The 15,689-nt window shown below is 44.4% G+C and overlaps 1 pseudogene across 1 annotated transcript; it reads left to right on the top strand.

Moving 5' to 3' along the window:
- The first annotated feature begins 12,720 nt into the window (after nucleotides 1-12,720).
- On the top strand, nucleotides 12,721-13,625 carry LOC111536007 (annotated as a pseudogene). The gene has a single exon (XR_002729624.1). The product of XR_002729624.1 is annotated as a brain acid soluble protein 1-like (transcript).
- Nucleotides 13,626-15,689: the final 2,064 nt, after the last annotated feature.

The following is a 15,689-nucleotide window of genomic DNA, read 5'->3' as shown; positions in this document are numbered from 1 at the left end:
CTCACAACTGTCTTTTCTTTGCAGACAAGTGCCTAGTCTTTGATATCGACCAGTCCCCACTGCGAGAAAGAGCAGAGGTAAGATGATACTTCCAAGAAAGACCACTAGAGTCTCAGGCCAAAGTTCCCCAAATCCTGCATCCCATGTTCAGGTGGGATGGACATCTAGAAGCCCTTCCTGCTTTTGGTGAGTATTCTATTGTGGTTCCCGGTGGTAATTACAGCCTCATTGACCAGGACCACCTTCCTGCCAGGCCCTTTGCTAAGTGCTTTGCATGCATCATCCCATTGAAGCATCCCAATTTTGTGAGGCAAGTACTATTTATTACTGGGCCCATTGTCAGGAGAAGGACGCCATGACTTCAGAGATATTAATTACGTTCTCTAAGACTGGTCAGGATTTATAGTTAAGCCCAAACTCTTCCCGTTCTTTGCTGCCGCTAATCTCTCTGCTTTTGTGGCGGAAGTCATGCCTCCTTTCTGAGGAAGCTTGGTTGAGATTTTATCAGGAGAAAAGCATGTAAAAATCCTTTTTGAACGTCGTTTCTGACAACTCATTACTAAATTTACAATTAAAGTTAATTTATGCAGACAATATACTCTACAAATGACAAGCATTACATACATACATGTTATCACCCCTTTGCATGTAATATGGCACTTAAAGAAGGGAAGTGATTTGCTTAAGGACAAGAATTGCATGTGTGTTGGGGAAGAAGAGACCTGATTTCTCTGCCCCTAGAAGGGCATTGTGATTTAGGTTCCTGGAAGTGTTACATAAATGCCTGCCTCGCTAAACAACTTTTTTGCTCTATCATTTCCTGGTTATTTCAGATGTCACGTCATACTGAAGCTTTTACACTTAATAATTAGAGTTTGTTTGTAGAGACTGAAGGTTGCAGATACAGCTGTGAGTCAGAATGTTTTATTTAAAATGCTGTCAGGAAGACCCATGCTGTTTAAAAATGAGTCCCTTCTGAAACTGGGTTTAGGAGCTTGTTTCTGAAGTTCATTGACCTTCAGTTTTGATGTGGAGAAAATAACACATCCAAAGACCACCTTTCAGAGTGGTCAACTTTTGACATTACAAGGATTGAGTAGGAGGCTGAACACTCTAGGGCCCTTTCTGTGACATATCCTCCTTGTCAGAGGGGCAGGGGTTATCACTATTATGAATAAAGTTTAATAGTAATGATGTTAAATTAATATGTACTTTGTTCTTCCTGTGCTTAGCGATACAGCAGAATTAAAGTTGGTTTTTGGGCCAGGCACAGTGGCTCATGCCTGTAATCTCAGCACTTTGGCAAACTCAGGTGGGCAGATCACGAGGTCAGGAGATGGAGACCATCCTGGCTAACACGGTGAAACCCCGTCTCTACTAAAAACACAAAAAGAAATTAGCCGGGCATGGTGGTGGGCACCTGTAGTCCCAGCTACTTGGGAGGCTGAGGGAGGAGAATGGCATGAATCTGGGAGGTGGAGCTTGCAGTGAGCCGAGATCACGCCACTGCACTCCAGTCTGGGCAAAAGAGCGAGACTCTGTCTCAAAAAAAAATAAATAAGTAAATAAATAAAGTTGGTTTTTGATCTTTTAACTCTTTGAATGTCTTTTTAACTTGTCTCAAAATTGGTCAGTTTAAGAAAATAACATGTAGTGTTAAATCTATGCCTCATTGAGGATTTATTCAACTCTGGAATGAGTGGTGAGGGAGGTTGTGAGATAATCTTCCCCGTGAGTGTTTAGAAACAGACTGGAGAAATCAAATGGTGTAACATAGGGCAACCCTGCAAAGCTCAGTGGGTGTGTCTCCTGGAAAAGGCCAGAGAGGAGGGCGGATTGGGAGGTGTGAAAAAAAGGCTGGCCTTGTGATTGAGACAACCATACTAAATGAGGCAGCAGGTCAAGGGGAACACTGTGCAGTTGTTGCCCTCTCTCTGACCTCTGGGGTTCCAGACACCCACTGATGCCCTGCTAAGCTGGACTTGATACTCAACAAGGGTCGCATTTTGCTCTGTGAGGCTACAAAGGCCCTTTAGATCAGGATGGGGTCCTACCTTCTTTAGTTCCACAATAGAGCCGTGATTGGACTCAAAAAGACCCCTCTTTTCTGTGATCCATACATTTTCTGGGCTCCATTAAGTGCTGCTCAGGTAGTGCTCCAGGGTCCAGGGAGGGTGGAGAGCCCGGATTGGGGTGGAACCTTTTGACTCGGCAAGGTAAGGGCTACGTTGAAGTGGTTTATCTGCACCCTCAGTTTCAGAGGCAGTAGGTAGGTATCTCACACTCCAACATTGCGAGGTCCGGGGAGAAATTCTACCACTCCTCCCCCCACTTCCGCAGCCACGCTGCCTCCGTGCCTGCCCCCCCTCTGCCACGCCCCCACCACGCGCTTTGCACTCTGGGGCCCATGCACTTCCCTGAGGAGCTCACTGAGGGAAGAGTCAGTCAGAAGCTGCTCCTCATTTGCAGACTTTCCGGGAGCCTACCCAGTTCCTGGTCTCTCACCGGAGACCACAAGGAGGAGCTTCAAGTCATCCCAAGTCCCTACAGCCTCCAGCAGTGAAGACTTCCACAAGGGTGAGTGAAGTCCGTTAATGAAGGCTACTCCAAAGTAACATGACTTGGGGTGGCGGCTGGGAGCCAGCCCCTTTGTCCCTCCGTGGCTGAGGAGCTCAAGCTACTCCATCAGAGACATTTCCTCCAGGGCCCTCATTTTTGTGGTCATCCTGGGAAGGTTGGTTGGGATGACGGGGAGGGGGAGAGGTGGCAGTGAATAGCTGGGGGTTGCACGAGGAAGACCTGAACATTTTGAACCTCCTCCCACATTGGGCACCAGCTCAGGTGCACCATAGAAGGCACCCGTTGAGTTTTCTTTGGACATTTTGAGAAATTGAAGCAGAGTTGGAATGAAAGGAAAGCTTGGGGTGTCGCGAATAGGCTGTCCTGAGCGCGCGGTTTGAGTGAGAACGCCAGGCTTTGTCCGGTAGGGCTGGGCGCGTCTCCATTACGATGGTCGAGGACGGTGTGCTGCGGTGGGCGCGCATATCAAGAGGTTTGCCTGACTTTTAGCGGATTAAGCAGTTTGTGCACGTGAAATCTCAGACTTCAGAATTTTGAGGGCAACAGTGGCTTTTCGGAGGATCTCCTTGAAGTTTTTGTTGTTATTTGGGTTTGTTTTTCGCTTTTTTGGATTTCAAATGATGAGGAGTTTATGTCAGGATGTGTATTTGGGCACACTTAGACGGAGAACACAGAAGTTGTGGCTACCTTAGAAAATGTATTTTTACAAAATGGAGTCAGATTAGCGTGAAAGTGGCAGCAGCCACGTATCTGAAGACCTATAATGGAGGTGAGCGTGGGTCCGGTGGCATGCACCTTAGTCTCAGCTACTCGTAAGGCTGAGTTTGAGACCTGCTTGGGCAGACTGTTCTCTACAAAAATTAAAAAAAACAAAAAGTAAAAAACAAAAATTAGCTGGGCGTGTGGTGCCCAGCTAGTCAAGAGACTGAGGTGGGAGGAATCACTTGAGCCTGGGAGTTCGAGATTGCAGTGAATCATAAATGAACCATGGCACCCCAGCCTGAGCAACAGAGCAGGACCCTGTATTTTCATTCAAAACTTCCTGCAAAAATTACAACTCATAAGACAATATTTTATCAGTTACTCATTCATCTTAAGGGAACATAACTTTCCAATGGATAAAATCAAGAATGTAAATTAATCTACAGTGGATTATGTATTATGCATGCCATACACCACACAATATGCCAGGAAAGGCAGGTGGCAAAGTCATGCTCCAAAGGAGATCCAGGAACAAAATCAGGCGTCCTAGTTTTTTTGAGATATCCCTACTGATTGGCTGTGCTTTTCTCTAACCTTAGTTCTTTCAGTAAGCTCAGTTTGTATCTAATGTAGATTTGTTGTGCTTATTTCTCTGCCTGTTCTAGAAAAGAGAGTATTGAGGGGTTAAGACACTCAGGCAGCAAAAGAGAATCCTTTCCACCAAACTCAAGAGAATGGGCAGAAAGCACTGGACTCATGACTTTGAAAGTAGATGCCCTCCAATCTGTCAGTACTTACTTAGACATCTGTCTCTGAGATTAGCCTAGCACTTCCTTGGGAGAGTTGGGAGTGATGGAGGGAGGATGTGGGGGCGGGAACTGGACCTTTCTTCCATCAGCAAAGAACAGGCTGAGGGGTGTTCCGCCTTTTTTTCCCCCAGCAAGTCAGGAGCCAGTGGGAAGTGGCTTTCCAATGGCTGGCCTTTATGTGCAGATTTCTTTGCAAAGTTCTTCACAGATACCCAGTTTCTTGGGTGATAAGAATTACACTACAAATCCTCCTACTCTTAACTGAAAGCTGATAGGGTTGATAAGGTAATTAGGATTGTGGGGAGAGCATTTGGTTGTTGGTAGTAAAACGAAAATTTGTGATAAAAGTGTAGTTTAACTTTCCCGGTTTTAGTCTCAACATTTCATTCAACACATATTCAAAAGTTCTGTTAGAGGCACGTTTTGAGCTAAGATACAGGGCAAAGCAACTGAGAATAAAGATGCAAGCTTTTAGGGAGTCCACAGGCAAGTGGAGCAGAGAAACGTGCAAACAAATTATTATATCCCATTATTTGCTTTGAGCTATAATATGTGAATAAGAAACCCAGACACTGGACTTCAAAGAGAAGGGAGTGATCAATTTACCCTGGGTTAGGGCCTCAGCCCATCTTCCCCAAAGAGGAGGATTTAGATTGGGTTTTGAATTATGAGATTAATAACTCTGGAAGGAGAAGGCAGAGGGAGACACACATATTAACAAAATGATGGAGGAGCAATAAAGCCTAGCATTTTCCGAAGCAGGAGGTGACCAGGTGAGGGTGGCAACAGTAGGGAGCCATGGCAGGATTTTAAGAAAGTGATTCCCTATGCAGGTTGATATCCTTTATCCAAAATCCTTGGGACCAAAAGTGTATCACATTTCAGATTTTGGAATGCATGTATTTGCATTATGCTTACTGGGTGAGCATCCTGAATCTGAAAATCTGAAGTCCAAAAATGTTCCAGTGAGCATTTTTTGAGTGTCATATTTACACTTAAAAAGGTTCAGATTTTGTCCAGGCGCGGTGGCTCACGCCTGTAATCCCAGCACTTCGGAAGGCCGAGGCAGGTGGATCACCTGAGGTCAGGAGTTTGAGACCAGCCTGACCAACATGGAAAAACCCCGTCTCTACCAAGCCCGGTGTGCACCTGTAATCCCAGCTACTCAGGATGCTGAGGCAGGAGAATTGCTTGAACCTGGAAGGTGGAGGTAGTGGTGAGCCAAGGTTGCACCACTGCACTCCAACCTGGGCAACAAGAGTGAAACTCCGTCTCAAAATAAATAAATAAATAAATAATAAAAATAAAATTTAAAAAGTTTCAGATTTTGGAGCATTTCAGATTTTGGATTTTCCATTTTCGAGTCAGGGATGCTCAACCATGAGTACACTTGATTTAGAGGTGTACTCATGAGGATTTGCTGGACTGGATTGTTTGGAGGCAGAGTGAAGGAGAGGGAGCTGTTAGCAAAGATCCTACAAGTTTTTGTTTTATACAACTGATTCCACTCACTGAGATGAGGAGCACCGGGACCAGGAGCAATTTGGTAACTTTAGTTTTGAACCTGAGCATAAGGTGCTGGTGAAATATCTAGGAAGTCACTGGATATGCTTCTAGAGCTACAGCTCAAAGGAATAGTCACAGCTGGAAATAAAGATGCAGTGTCATCAAGGTTTCTTTTTGGCAGAGGCTTCTGGGGACTACTAGCACCTCTTTATGGCTCTGGTGTCAGGGAAATCAGTCAGGGAAATGCCTACCCTGCTCTAGACATAAAAAGCTGCTGTTTATAGTCATGCTGATGTAACTTAGACTGTGTCTGAATGTTGATAGGCAAAGGTCTGTGTGAGAAAGGCTTCCACTAGATTTTCAAGAAGGTACTTCCCAAAAGTCAGTCTCTTAAAAGACAAGATCTAAGCAATTGTCTTTTTGTTTTGTTTTGTTTTGTTTTATTTTGTTTTGTTTTTGAGACAAGTTCTCACTCTGTCACCCAGTCCGGAGTGCAGTGGCATGATCTCAGCTCACTGCAACCTCTGCCTCCCGGGCTCAAGTGATCCTCCTACCTCAGCCTCCTGAGTAGCTGGGACCACAGGCATATGCCACTATGCCTGGCTAAGTTTTGTATTTTCTTGTAGAGACTGTAGGGTTTTGCTATGTTGTCCAGGCTGGTCTTGAGTTCCTGAGCTCAAGCGATCCGCCCGCCTCGGCCTCCCAAAGTTCTGGGATTACAGGTGTGAGCCACCACACCCGGCCAATTGTCATATTTTTTAATGGAAAATACAAACTACCTTTGACGTCCCAGTTTACACTGAAACTTTACATTTGCCCCTTGTCCTTTATCAAGGGCTTAAGATTTTGGCAAGGCTTTCTCCAAACACTATATAAATATTAAATTGACTTCCAAATGTTGTTTATGAGAACTAGAATACTATTCTTGTTATTTGATATGTATTTATGGAGTGTGTGTGTTCTGACTTGAGTCTAGCTAATGTCCCAGTAGGGTAGGATGTTTTGGACGTTGATGAGTTTTTCTTCTGATTCTATTTCTAACAATTAAGCACATTGTTTAAGTAACTGGTTGTTCCTTGATTATAGAGTGTTCATGACCACTAATAAATGTTCCCCATATTTAAACATACAAGTTGTACCCTTGGGATGGCAGGGAGCTAAGGGCCATCAGCTCTTTTATATGCTAATACCTGAGATCAAGGCACACGATATTACTCAGCCAAGCTAATATTTAGCTTTGGAAGTTAAAGCATAAATTCATGAATTTGAATAGTGTTCTTCTTTCTGCGTTGATATTTAACCATAATGTATGTATGCACACAATGTTCCAAGATTTCTCCTTTTTGTTTTTATTTTTTTGATGATGTATGTTTCACTTGCAGCAATATTTGCTGATTTCATGAATACTACTGATATTTAGGGAAAGGATCTAAGAAGTGTTGAACTAGTGTGTCTTTCTTTAAGCTTGTCTCCTTGTTAAGGTGAACCTTAACATTTAAGGTTAAGGTGATCCTTATCATTTGAGACATTCACCAAATATATGGGTGAGCAATGCGCCTTAGTCTTTTCAGTGAACTTCTCCATCCATGTGGTATCTGATCCTCCTGAGAGCGGCCTTATGTGGTAGGGAGGCCAGGGCTTAGCACCATTTTACAGGTACTCAGACAGGCTAGGTGACTTGCCCAAGATCACACAGCTAGTGCAGAGCTGGGATTAGATCCCAAGAATTCTGACCTCAAGAGGGGTGTTGATTTTCCGTTGATTTTGCAATTCCCCCTACTTAAGTCACTAATTTTAAAGTGTGGATTAAGGCAAGTATATTTTGTTGGCTTGCTCTCCTCTAACTTTAGGTCTCCCAGTTGGGAGAATGAACTTGTAGGTTAATAGTTTTCTAGTAGAAAGCAATAAATATATTCCTTAGTGTAGACAATAAATTGTGGCAGTTTCACTCTCCTCCTTGGGCTGCATCAAGATCACTTTGAAACATTCCTGGGTATTCTTCATACAGGACTTAGGGCTGTTTACTCTTTTCCTTCTCCCATATCAGCCTCCTTTGCCAATCATCTTCAGAAATATAGGTGTAAGCTGTGCTGTAAGGCATGAACCACACAGCACTTTGAAATGAGAAAGCTTTAAAGTAACAGGCACGAATTTGAGGGGGAAATTGAAAAGTCTTTCTGCACAAAATGATTGTACTTTAAGGTGAAATTCACAAACAAGGTCAATCAACATGAAGAATCTGGAAACTCTCATTGAGAGTTGTTTCGTTTTTTTATACATTCCATTAGAAACAAGTTAGAGCTTTTGTGTAAAGTTCTAACTTGTGATTACAGAAGGCATTTGAAGTGTATAGAACAGAGAGTATATTGTAACTGGCAGCCAGGGCATTTGCAGAGCCTCACATTAATGGGCAAGTGTCTTAACCATCAGCATTGAGAAAAGGAATGGCACAGGAGTAGGGGCTGAGGGTGAGGTGGGGAGAGGGGCTCTGGCATCAGGTAGCCAAGAGTCAGCAACAATTACAGAGATAATTTTAAGTGAGGAGGTCCATAGCATTTCTTTCGGGAAGTGGAAGGTTTCCTTGGCCCCTTTTTCTAATTTGAAAACGATGTGGCTCATATATTGTCAACCTTTTCACTCAGTGGTATATATTTTTTGACCTTTTATGTGATATTAATACTTAATTTGTATATCCATCTTAAATTAGTTTTGTTGCATATAGATTTTTATGTGTGGACATAGCCCTTTATAAAAAAAATTATTCAACAGCTTCTAGGAGACAACTTCTCTGTTTTTTGGGATAAGGCATCCCTGCAGTAGGCAGAGCAGTAGGGTAGGATTCAGGAGAACCGGGGGTTAGGCTGGGGATTACTTGAAGATAAGGGATTTAAAGGAAGTTAGGATTCTGTTCCTCTTCTTGAAGTTGAAATAAAATAAATTAGGAGAAACCTAATTAGATACCTAATTGCTAAAGGGTTTGTTTCCCTACTCAGACTTGCCCTGATTCAAAAACTGTATTTACAGAATGTTCACAGCCATGTAAAATAGACTGGAAAGAAATACTCTAATAAGGCAATGTTTCCCTCAGAGTGGTAGAATTATGCTTGTGTTGTCTCTCCTTTCTATTTTGTAAATTTGGCACTCTTAAAAAAAGAAACGTAAAATAAATTTCTTTTTAAAAAAATGAAATTGTAAAAAGAAGCAAGAAGCCTGGCTCATTCATTCCCAGCATTCTAATGGAAAATGATTATAGAGCTCCACAAAACTGGCCGAGGAGCTACATAGTCATGAAAGGTTTTTGATCTCTTTGGGAAGTACTGTAGGGAACAGCTCTGCTGGCACTCCCACAGCCCCTTTCCTGTGTGGAGATTGGGCTCTGGGACCTTTGTCTTGAGTGGTAAACGCCCATCATGCCGCCAGGAGCCCTAGCTGTGGTCACTCCCTCATGGAGCACCTTTTGGGTCTGAGGCTGATGATTGTCCTGCTTCTTATGTGGTAAGCTGTCAGGACTGTGGGCTGCCAGCTGCCTTAGCTTTACTAAAAGGAGGTGGTTGATTCATTCTTTTACTGTGGATTGTCAGCTGAATAAAGCGGCCCACCACAGCCTTAGGGACAAAAGCTCTCCATTAGGATTACACTGCCAGGTTGGAGAATGGCCCTTTCAGTGCTGTACAGCCTCAAACAGGGGCTGTATTAAGCTGACCACCTTTATGCAAATCTCTCTCCTTTGTCCAAAGGCCCCCTCATGACAGAGGCCAGCTAAGCCTTTCTGGACAAATAGGCTTTGTGCAAGTCTAGGGGATCACCTAGGTTAGGTGTTTCCAGGAAGAAAAGTGGATTGAGGCGGTTTTGTAAATGTCATTGCTAATAAATTGAACACTTGCAAAACTTGCACTTAAGATGTTACTTGGGAAGAACAGATTATTCTTAAAATGTAACAGATTGAGGTGCCATAGAGTTCTGGAGTGCTGAAATTGTTGTCCTTTGGCATTATGCAAAATAACATTATGTCTTTATCTGTCTTTTCCAGTTCCTTTCTAGTTTCCTCCCTGATCCTGAGCTGCTTTGTTTTTGTTCAGAGTGGAAAGGCTGCTCCTATCTGTGCTCATCTCCTCCTTAGTTGCTGTGGCTCTTTTCTCTGTCCTTGCTGCTGTGTTTTGCCTCCACCCATCTAATAGAATATTTCCAAGGTCTTATCTTCTTTTCCTCAAGTCACTCCCTTGGGGCGCTCAAGTAATTAGTCTAATTTCAGGTGAACATGCCTTGTAGAGTCATGGATTCCCCAAGCTGAAAGAGACTTCCAAGTCATCTGTCCTACTCATGTCTATGTGGTCAAATTGACAATTCTTGTCAAATAGAGGTTGGAGTTTCTTCCATGTTTCATTGATGCCTAAGCATGAACCTAAAGTTGATGACTTTTCTGTCAGTACTTTTCCATGATTCAGTTTTTCTTTAGGAAAGAACACTCTCCTCTTCTGACCTTTAGCTATTTTAGCCCCCACTGCCCCAGGCCCATAACAGTAGCAACACATTTAATTCTTAATCTTTGTTCCTTCTCATATTACCTCCTTCATAGCACATCTGGGAGGCATCCTCTCTTGCAACCTTTTTCTCTTCTTTCTGCAACTGCTAACCTCAAACCTTTTCTCAGCCTGTCTGCTTGAGCTCCCCTTGCATCACCTCTTTTAAAATTAGTTTGATCTTGTAAGTCAATTCTCGGAAAATTTTAGTAGTGCCCAGCTACCTCACATATTAAATAAAAATGTTAATATCTTCAGTTAGAGAATCCAGCCTGACCTGACCACTTTGATTTTCTCATTTGATTTTTCTTATCACCTTTTAACATTCTAGCTGCTCAAGTTTTAGAGAATCATTTTGGCAGTTATAAGAGCTATAGCTCTTCTTTGAAATAGTAATATTTTAATTTTTCTTTAGGTCCTTTTGATTTACCAAAAAACCCCACAACAACAATAATAACAATAGCAATGAAAACACTGGACACAGTGCCTTGCCCATAGTAGATAACTGGGGGGCATGAATGATGAATAAGTAAATAAAAGTGTTTGAAATCACTGTAGCTAACTTGATTTTCCCAGAAGCCAGAAATGTAGAACTCACTGTCCTGGAAACTGTATTCTTTCTTCCTTAAATTCCTATGGCGTCAAGTAAAGGGAAACCTTAATAAATATGGACTGAGAGTGGCCTAAAATATTCCACTATAATCTGTAATACTTTCAGGTTCTCTATGGTTTAAATTTAAATTTTTCTGTTCATTTATATATGTAAATCTTTCTGTTTAAAAAGTCCTTTAATGAAGTGTTCCAGTATCATTTTCTCTAGATTGTTTTACTGATTGGCTGTCAATATTTTAAATTGAAAATGGACTGGAGACAGAGAAAAACTTACCTATCAAATTCTTAATTAAATGATTCATGAAGATGTCTTTTAAATGGTTCACTTGAAATATACCTTTATATGAACAGAAATGACTATCTCCATATTAAGTCATCTGTATTAGTTCGTTCTTGCATTGCTACAAAGAAATGCCTGAGACTGGGTAATTTATAAAGAAAAGAGATTTAATTAACTAACGGTTCTTTAGGTTTTACGGGAAGCATGGTATTGGCTTCTGGATGGAGCTTTTACTCATGGTGGAAAGTGAAGCGGGAGCTTACACATCATGTGGCTAGAGCAAAAGGGGGTGCAGGAGGATGCAGTGGTGACGGGGGATGGGGAAGGTCATGCTGGGGGTAGAGGATGGGAGTCAGGGGTGAGGGAGGGGAGGTTTTGGGGTGAGGGTGGTGGCTGGGGTCGGATTGGGGGAAGGTGCCACATAGTTTTAAATGACCAAATCTCACAAGAACTCACTCACTGTGGAGAAGACAGCACCAAGCCATAAGGGATCCACCTGTGCTACCAGGCCCCACCTCCAACCTCAGGGATTACAATTCAACATGAGATTTGGGCAAGGACAAATATTCAAGCTATATCATCATCTGTCATTCATGTTTTCCTACATCTTTTTCTATGTCTTACGTCATTCTGTTCTTGCATCTCATGATCTCTGGAGAAACAAGTTCTTGATTTTTCAGTTTTCAACTAGCTGAATGTTATTCTTCATAGTTTTACAGGCTATGTTTAGACAGCCTTGTGTTGTGGAGAGAAGCTTACCCTGTTTGCTGCACTGATCGGGGAGAGACTGACAATACAGGACTTTGAAACAGTACCAAGTAAGGCAGGTGCCATAAGGGGTACAGGCAATGTGCTATGGAGATGGAGGAGAGACTATCAGAAAAGGCTTCTTGGAGAAGGTGCTTTGGGGGAAGTGCTTTGAAAGATTTATATTACTTCATTAAGTAAAGATACAGGGAAGGACATTTTAGGCAAGGAGATGATCGTGAGCAAAGCCTGGGCAGTAGGAATGAAGAGTGAGTGTCTGGATATTAGTGGGTACTTCCTGGAATTCATGAATGGTGTGACTGGAAAGGTGAGTTGAGTTGTATTATAGAGAGCCTTGGGTGACAGGCTGAGACAGTTTTACTGTGGTGATGCTTAAAATCTCCAGACAAGAACACATGTGATTATAATAGGAGAACATATTCAATAAATATTTGTGGAGAAATCATATATTGAACTTCTTGTATTTTCCCTTTACTAACATGTCTGTAATGAGACAAGGTAGAAATGAATTTAATAAACCAAACCAAACTCAAACCTATCTAACTAAGTGGGTTCCAAAGTCCACATGACTACTCCTGCTTGCTTCACAATGTTTTCAAGCGACAAACCTTGTGAGGGGATCTTCCTTGAAGTCACAATTGTGCCAAACAGGTAGTCCCAAGTGCCAGTCACTAGTGAAGTTAAGCACTGCGCATAAGTGCCAACTGTGGGCACCTAACCAGATTCTTGCCAGATGCTCCTTGGCTGATGTGAATGAAAGTCATCTGTTGAGGAGTGGCTCCAGTTCACGTCACCGGATGATTCTTGAGCTTCGGCCCTGTGCTAGGTGCTGCAGACAGGGAGAAATCAGACCACATTCTGACCTTGTGCTCATACTCCACTGGGGGCGACAGACAAGGGGTCAAATAGTGATCAGACATCTTAGAAAGTGGCAAGTGCCGAGCAGTAGCGGCAGCGGCGACGGCGGCGGCAGCGCTCCAACTGGCTCCTCGTTCCGGGCTCTGCCGTCGAGCCGGGAGAGAGCCTCCGCCAGCGGCCAGGCACTAGCCAGACGACGCCAGCGACCCCGGCCTCTAGGCGGCACCGCGCTCACTCAGGGGCTGCACAGGCACCCAGAGCCGAACTCCAAGATGCGAGGCAAGCTCAGCAAGAAGAAGAAGGGCTACAATGTGAACGACGAGAAAGCCAAGGACAAAGACAAGAAGGCTGAGGGCGCGGCGACGGAAGAGGAGGGGACCCCGAAGGAGAGCGAGCCCCAAGCGGCCGCGGAGCCCGCCGAGGCCAAGGAGGGCAAGGAGAAGCCCGACCAGGACGCCGAGGGCAAGGCCGAGGAGAAGGAGGCCGAGAAGGACGCGGCGGCAGCCAAGGAGGAGGCCCCGAAGGCGGAGCCCGAGAAGACGGAGGGCGCGGCGGAGGCCAAGGCTGAGCCCCCGAAGGCGCCCGAGCAGGAGCAGGCGGCCCCCGGCCCCGCTGCGGGCGGCGAGGCCCCCAAAGCTGCCGAGGTCGCCGCGGCCCCGGCCGAGAGCGCGGCCCCTGCTGCCGGGGAGGAGCCCAGCAAGGAGGAAGGGGAACCCAAAAAGACTGAGGCGCCCGCAGCTCCTGCCGCCCGGGAGACCAAAAGTGACGGGGCCCCCGCTTCAGACTCAAAAACCCGGCAGCTCGGAGGCTGCCCCCTCTTCCAAGGAGACCCCCGCAGCCACGGAAGCGCCTAGTTCCACACCCAAGGCCCAGGCCCCCGCAGCCTCCGCAGAAGAGCCCAAGCCGGTGGAGGCCCCGGCAGCTAATTCTGATCAAACCGTAGCCGTGAAAGAGTGACAAGGACAGCCTATAGGAAAAATAATACTGTTTGGACGAACCGAGGCAAGATGGTGCACTTCCGGGTTCTTCATCCCCACCCCCAACTCTTCCCGCGCGCGCGAAAATGCAGCCGGCGCCCAGGGAGGGTGCAGACCAACTGGGCATGCGCCAGGTGACGTCAATCTGAAGAAACCAAGATTTACCTGGTCGCACCTGCGGAACGCCCCTGACACGCCCATGCCCCACCTATTGCCCTCCCGCTCCTAGAAAAGCCGCTCTCCGCCATTGAGCCACACGGCCTTCTTGCAGCCCCACTCCTGTCGGGATGTCGGGACTGTGGGAAGTCCGTCCGAGAGCCCCACGGGGGAACTCTGCCGGCCTTCTTTGCCGGAGGCCGACAGACTTCTCCCGCACACCTTAGGTTACCAAAATAAACCAGCAGTTTTGCTGTTACACTTGCCTACCCGCTGGTTCTTTTGCGCCCGCTCGGCTGGTCTTAGAAAAACAAGACAAATACCACTAAAACAATCTCCTCTCTCTCACTATCTCTCTATCTCCTCTCTCTCTCCTATCTCTCCTCTCTCTCTCTCCTATACTAACTTGTTTCAAATGGGAAGTAATGATATGTATTGCCCAAGGAAAAATAAAGGATGTTGTCCCATCAAGGGAGGGAGGGGGTGGGAGAATCCAAATAGTATTTTTGTGGGGAAATATCTAATATACCTTCAGTCAACTTTACCAAGAAGTCCTGGATTTCCAAGATCGCGTCTGAAAGTGCAGTACATCGTTTGTACCTGCCATAAATGTAATTTTTTTACATGATTTGCCATAAATGTAATCTGATACTTCTGTAATGAAAAAGTAATAGATATAGAAAATAGATTTATAAATCTTAAGATATAACAACTACAGCGCATTCTTACCCAATTCTTTCAAAGGGGGCATTTTTCCAGCTATGCAGCTGGTCAGTTCTCTAAATATATTTTTTGAAATTACATGAGACAGCCCAGTGCAGTGGTTGTGCAGCTGTAGTCTTAGTTATATGGGAGGCTCAGGTGGGAGGACTGCTTGAACCCAGGAATTATTAACAGAAGCCAGCCTGGGCAATATAGTGAGACCTGTCTTGAAAGAGAGAGAAAGAGAGCGAGAGAATGAGATTTACATTTCTACTATGTTAAGTTGCTCATTTAATAAAAAATTCTCAATAGAAACACATTTTATCCTTGCACAGCCTTGAAATTCCATTTGGGGACCATTTCCTTAGTATGGGAATTCTACTGTGGTGGTACATATAGTGAACAGATTTTACCTTGTTTCTGTCTTCAAAGTTATTTCGATGGCAGGGATTAATAGCTTATTAATTTATGGTTCATACTTGCCTGAAGGAGACTTATCTTACAAAGATAATTCTGACAGAGACATATACCATAATGCACAGTCATTGCAATTGTTTTGTAAAAGAAAGGTTAGGTGAGAGTCTTTATTCATTTATTTATTTATTTATGAGATGGAGTCTTGCTCTGTTGCCCAGGCTGGAGTGCAGTGGTGTGATCTCAGCTCACCACAACCTCCGCCTCCCGGGTTCAAGTGATTCTCCTGCCTTAGCCTCCTGAGTAGCTGGGACTACAGGCATCCGCCACCATGCCCAGCTAATTTTTTTTGTATTTTCAGTAGAGACTGGGTTTCACCGTGTTAGCCAGGATGATCCCGATCTCCTGACCTCATGATCTGCCCACCTTGGCCTCCCAAAATGCTGTGATTATAGGTGTGAGCCGCTCCGCCTGGCCCTGAGAGTCCTTTATTCTTAGAGTTGTTTCCCAGGTATTTGGGCAGGCTACGCTGGGGACTTTCATGGGAGCGCTTTGAACTACAACCAGTAAACCAGTTAAAAAGGATCTCTACTATTACCACATTCGTCTTTCCCTGGACCATTCATAAACCTTGGAGGTGATCCTAAGACTAGTATTTTTGTCACAGAGACCATTCAATATTTGTTAGGCTTTCAAAGTTTCCATTGTGTCATGCGTAAGCCAAAATGCATGCATAAGTGTTTGAGGATAGAGAGTAAAACAAGACAAAGACATATTGAAGTCATCTTGGAGATTCTCTGTGCTC

The sequence above is a fragment of the Piliocolobus tephrosceles genome, chromosome 12, assembly GCF_002776525.5.
Source record: "Piliocolobus tephrosceles isolate RC106 chromosome 12, ASM277652v3, whole genome shotgun sequence".
Taxonomy (NCBI): Eukaryota; Metazoa; Chordata; class Mammalia; order Primates; family Cercopithecidae; genus Piliocolobus; species Piliocolobus tephrosceles.
Note: the sequence above shows the minus strand (reverse complement) of the source record. Positions and strands in the feature narration are given on the sequence as shown.